This window comes from Triticum dicoccoides, chromosome 1A (assembly GCF_002162155.2).
Source record: "Triticum dicoccoides isolate Atlit2015 ecotype Zavitan chromosome 1A, WEW_v2.0, whole genome shotgun sequence".
In the NCBI taxonomy this organism is placed as follows: domain Eukaryota; kingdom Viridiplantae; phylum Streptophyta; class Magnoliopsida; order Poales; family Poaceae; genus Triticum; species Triticum dicoccoides.
In genome coordinates, this window is record NC_041380.1 from 35,081,996 (window position 1) to 35,087,890 (window position 5,895).

Here is a 5,895-nt window from a genome sequence, read left to right on the forward strand (position 1 = left end):
GGGGGGCAAACGGCTGGAGATGCTCTAATGGTTAAATCAAAACCTGGAAAATGCACTCATGAACACCTACAGGACGAGATGGGCCTTCAAACCTAAGAAGGAGCAACCAAAGACAAGGTGGCCATTGACAGATTGACGAGGAAGCACAAGGACGTGGCCGCTAGACTTCTCATGATCATTTATCCCCCTTGAGGCTGTATTTCCTTTCCTTGTGGGCTTATTTTTGCTGTTGGCCCCAGCCTGTACCTTACCTTTATTTTCTTTCGTTTCTATGGACCTCCGTTTTTTGGTTGGATGTTGTGCTTCGGTTGTGGTTTGCTTTATTTATAAAGCGGGGCGAGAAGCCTTTTTCGGTACAAAATTCAATTAGCCGTGGCCCTTTTCAGGAATCATCCACAACACCCTATCCTAACAACTGAGTGTGTAATCCATCCTCACACAATGACAAAAAACTATACTAGAACACAATTAACGAATTCAACAAAAATAGATGTAGCTAGTTAAAGCCTAGTTAGATAAATGTCAAAGAGCAGTTTCATATGATTCCATTGTGTTATGTGTGTGCATCAGTTTTCAAACATGATATATATAAAAACAGGAGGGTGACAGAACCTATACTAGAACCTACTACAACGCCCCTTCGGTCAGTTTTGCATCAGGTTCACTATGGGCAGAAAAGACAACACAAAAGTTGAGTGGTAGAAAATAGTGAAACTAATCTGATATGTCTTGTGGTTCCACGTCCTATCGAGGGCATCGCTGCTGACCTTGGCAACACTGAGGAGGTCATGGTCCACACGAAGTTCTTGGGCCTAAAGCTTCTTGGTTCCTCCCCCAGCTAATCCACCTTCCGAGCTAACCAAGTCAAATCAATATAATTTTAGTTCCATTGTGAGTATCCGAGACGCTCTGAAACAACTGGATATTCTCCTAAAAGGCAAATAAAAAGCACTCTGAATAGATGCAAACTTTGAGAATTTCTTGTTGATTCAGTCCAGAGGAAGAGATGGCGATGGGGTGGTAGTGGGGGCAGAAAGCGAAGGGATGCAGGGGTGAAGAGCAGACAGAAACGGGGGCAGACACAGCGGTGGTGCTCTGAAAGGAGCAGAGGCAGCCCCGACAACAGCGTGCGAACAAGAGCAAGGGTGGCCATGGCAGGAGGTACCACCAAGGAGAAGAGCAATTGCGGCGCGGAGGCGGACAGGCAGCGGGTGGCAGCCGGAAACCGTAGTGCGGGCGCTTGGAAGAGGACGGAATGGGAGTTACACGGCAGTGTTGTGCGGTCGTGTGAGGGTGAGAGGCCAACGAAGCCAGACATAGTGGTAACCCAACAAGTTTAGAACAAATGCTCATGTAGCTACTTTTTTTCACCCGTCTATTTCCATGAAATAGTGAAGAATTGGCTATCAGGAATTGGGCTTAAGTGTACTCTCATTTCAGAGATGTGCTTGCATTTTTGCAATATATTCAGTTTAGGTCAACTGTGAGAATCAGGAATATGGCTTAAGTCTCAGCTACGCTTGCATGCATCATATTTGAAGTTAGCGAGCAGCACAAGTACTTCACAACCAGTCTTGAATCAAAGGAAATAACATCATATTTGAAACGATAAAAAAGAGGTTACACTTTTTCTAGGGAAAGATGTATGTTAACACACTAACTTATTAGTGATCGGATGTTTGAATGTAGCAAAACATGGATTTTCAAGGCTTCAGAGCGAAATGAAAGTGATCAGAAGACAAAACCTTTGCAGGTAGAGCTTTCCCTGTTCCCCATACAGTATGACTACCTTGAGAGGCCTAAATCCAATGTCCTCATATAGCTTGGGAAGTTCAACTGGTTCTTTAATATCTTGAATTGGAACATGTAAACCACCGACATCCGAACAAGACTCCAAACGTGTCATTTCAATTTTCATGACAGAAATCATAGGACCAACTTCACCTTGCAAAATTCCGACCACCAAGAGAACCTGAGAAAAAGACAGGTAAAGCTCAATAAATAAATACTCCAAGGCAGAATTGAAATTCATCACATCAATCAAACAGATACTCCGATGGCCTAAGCTAACCAGTCCTCTCTCTGAGTGTATAAATAAATAAACCACAAAAAGAATATGAGAGCTGAAGACTTAAATGCAGATTTCTATTGCAACCATTTCACTCTTTCCAATTGAATAAAAATATAATGACCACAGATTCTGCCAACTTTTCTTCTCCTGGTAATTGGAACCATGTAGTAAGGACCAAGAAACTTCAGAAAACCTGAAGAAGCAAACAAGTGGTAAATGTTATAATTTGAACAACTAAAACGATTTGATAGATATACTCTATGAATCTCAGTTCATGTTGAAATACAAATTATTCCATAGCATTTTGTGACAAAATTCAGCACAGCAGTCAACCTATTTCCCTCGTGAATCCGCCAAATTAGTTCTTGACAATCAATTCTCCGTGTAACTAGTAGGATACTCCTGGATACCCAAATCAATAGACTCCAACCGGTCAATCTTCAGCACCGTCCAAAGAGTCCTGCTCTTGTGATCTGATGGGGTAGCAAAAAGAAGCCTTATGGTGTAGCACAAATACAAATACGCATGATGGTGCAGGGAAAAAGAGTGAGGAGTAAAAGGATGGGGGTGACCTTGATGACGACGGCGGTGAGGAAAGGTGCTGGAGCGGCGGGCTTACTGCTCCGAGGATTTGTCCGGGCCTTCTCCTCGGGCTGCTACCGAAAGAAACGATTTTATCCGCCTCGGAGATGGTCGCTGGGACGCCGAGACGACAGGGTTTGGCGGAATCGCAGCCGGAGAGGGAGTCCACGGCCCTTGGTGGCTCGCGTCGGCGCCGTCGCAGGATCCGGCATCGGCACCACCGGATCAATCCGGAATTACTCCTCCCGTCGAAAAAAAATCGATCTTTTCCGGCATCGCCACCGCCGGATGAAGCCGGAATTACTCCTCCAATTGATCTTTTCCAAGGGAGGGAGTACGGGACGGGGATGGCGGAGTTTGGAGAAGGGCACGGGGACGGTGATGCGGCGAGGAGAGAAGGAATCGCGGGCGGAGGAGGAATCGGAGATGGGGAGGAGGGCGTCAGGAGGTATTTGCGGGTTTTTTTATTATTATTATTATTATTACGGACGATCGCGACATCTTTTCTGGACGGACAAAAAAAATATCATCAGAAATTTAAATATTTAGGCTTCCTTAGCGAGAATTCCAGAAATTCATTCCACACAGGAATCAAACTCTGATTATCAAGGAGTGAGACTACTACCCCAACCATTGGGCTAAAGCCCAGTTCCCGTTCAGTTTGCTTCAACGTATGTATAATAGTTTTAAGCTATTTCGTATTTGTGTGCTTCTCTTTGTTTAGCCACATAACAGTTTCTTTCTTTTTTGTTTTCTTTTGAGAATCACATAACAGCTTTCTGAGACATGCATAGCTTAGTTGCGGGCTTAATTTACTTTTGGATGAATTTTTTGATCAAGCTCTTATTATGTGGAGGTTGTTTTGAAGTTTCGGTCCTTTCGAGGGAAGAAACTTTTGCTTTTGGTTTTGGTTCTTCAAGCAACACACACAAACAACACTGATAATTGGGTATACCAAACAAAACCTATGATATGTAGGATAGTAAAACTGAGACTAACTTCAGCCCTCTCACGCACCGAGTGTTTCCGGCCATCTATTTTCCGTGATATGGGCGTTCCTTACCGTCAGATATGCTGGGTTTTTTTACTTCCACCACACATTTGATTTCCTGGCCCAACTGTCCTAAAGGTCGGCTGCTCCAGGGGCAAAATCTGAGTCCTCTGGTTGCCTGGGCCTTTTTCCCCGGCCCAACTAGCAAACCACTCATATCCCACCCCACGAGCGTTACTGAAGAAAGGCCTACCAAATGATCACAGTCGAGTTAGAAAAGAAATGCCTCACGAACCCTAAGAGAGGAGACGCCCGGAGATGACAATCCATATTCTCGTCAACCGCCACCGCTGCGCTCGTCCGATCAACCTCCGCACATCACCCCGTCGTGAAAAAAAGATCTCCACAGTCGGTGGAGTTCCCTTTTCCATCCCCATGACAGCCGACGAACATGGAGCGACCGACAAATCTATCCACCTAGGCGAGGAGGTGTGACTTACAGTTAGGGCGCATCGTCCCCGAAAAAGGACACAAGTACTTGTCTACATCCATTCAGCTTCTCGATGAGTAGCCTAATCGATTGACCTGCACATGCTTAATCGAAGGTAAAAACTGTTGTACGCATTGCTTTATTTTCCCCATTCTGGTTCCTTCTTTTCTTTTGGTTATTTGGTTTCATTTGTTCTAGAATCCGGCTCATGGCATCAGTGTGGAAGCTCGATTTAGTCGATCCGTTGATTTATGATGGCACAAAGGTATGCGTCTTGTGAGGTTCTATCGCCAATTCAATGATGATTGATTGAGAGTTTAACCAGCCATTACTCATAGTATAATGCACCGGATGCCGGTTATTACAGGTTTATTACAATTTGGGATTCATAATTTTCATTCCATTGGGCTTGCAGGTACATGGGATGGAAGCACATATGAGAGAAGCGATGCGAGTCAATGGGATTGAAAGCAATGCATGGGAAGACATTAACGTGACGCAATGGACAGTACGGAATATTAATATGCCAAAATCCGATAAGACGTCAGTCAACAATATTAGCTTTTGTTTTTGTTTTAGATTGTTAATATCTGAAATGCTGATCTAACAACATAAAATGTTGCAGTTCTTGTTGTGCAATGTACATGCTGAAGAACATCGAATTATTTACGGGAGTAAAACTGAGGTTGCAATATGATGAAGTACGTAGAGTAACACCTAAAATTCTGTCATTTTTTGAAACATATGGAACGATACTAACATATCCTCGCATGCAGGCCTACATCGACAAATTCAGAAGAGAGCTACCTATTGTGCTTGTCGATTCACCCTACAATAAAATGAAATACAGGAGTAGGTTCAAGCAGTACCATGCTAGGCAATCGGATGCAGCTGCGGTTGAAGACGACGAGGATGCAAGCAGTTAGTCCAGCATTGTGGTTCATTCTTACATGTGGAGTGTGAAAGAACATGCGGTGCCCCCATGTTTGGTTTTGGTAATTGATGACAATCTCTATGGACTAATGGTTGCCTTGAGTTATATTTGAAGGTTTTGTCCATAGGCTTTTCTTGGAGTACATGTGTTGGGTTCAAGGAGAGTTTGTGTCGACCAAGGTGCTATTCAAGGAATTACCTAAAGATTGGTCTTGTGAGAGGTTGATCAAGACTAAGTCAAAAAGTGAATCAAGTTGATCAACCCACAAAGCGTAGAAGATGTACCGAGAGGGATCAAGTGATCCCATGGTATGGTAAGCATTGCCAATTACGCTTTGTGTACTAACCCATGGTCTTCGTGAGGGTTCTTTGTGGAGTTAGGTTGCGGTGTGCGAGTTCAAGTGGAGCATCACGAAGAGATCAAATGCTTGAAGCTTGCCGTCCTTTGTGGTGACAATGGACTTGTGAAGATGTGCGGAAGAGTGGCTCACCCATAGTGGAGTATGGGGGAGCAATCAACTAGTCTTCATCGAGTCAACCCAATCAAGAAAGGTGGTCCAACTTGAGGGAGTCAAGATCGTCATCATCTAGCTCAAATGGACCATGTGCAAGGCAAAGGTTTGCCCTTGATAGGTTTTCTATTTTACCGGTCTCATGATGGTAGTTGGGAGACCGGGTTATATGATCGATTGCCGTACTATCAAGGGGGGCTCTCAATGAGTAGCTTGATCGTATCGTTCATAGAGAGCTCAAACCATTGCATCCTTGCATCATCTTTCTTGGTTCTTGTTTGGTTTTCTTTGTGAGTCTTAGAGCTTATGGTCATCT

The 5,895-nt window shown here is 44.1% G+C and overlaps 1 long non-coding RNA gene across 2 annotated transcripts; it reads right to left on the minus strand.

Annotated features, from left to right (window-relative positions):
- Nucleotides 1-718: 718 nt before the first annotated feature.
- LOC119361185 lies at nucleotides 719-3,105 on the minus strand. 2 transcript variants are annotated; one of them, XR_005172855.1, is made up of 4 exons: nucleotides 2,644-3,105; nucleotides 2,405-2,544; nucleotides 1,790-2,264; nucleotides 719-855 (listed from the first exon to the last, which is right to left on the minus strand). It is a non-coding gene; the product is annotated as an uncharacterized LOC119361185 (long non-coding RNA). The 2 variants fall into 2 exon arrangements; XR_005172854.1 differs by having other exon boundaries at nucleotides 1,746-2,264.
- Between the last annotated feature and the right edge of the window lie 2,790 nt (nucleotides 3,106-5,895).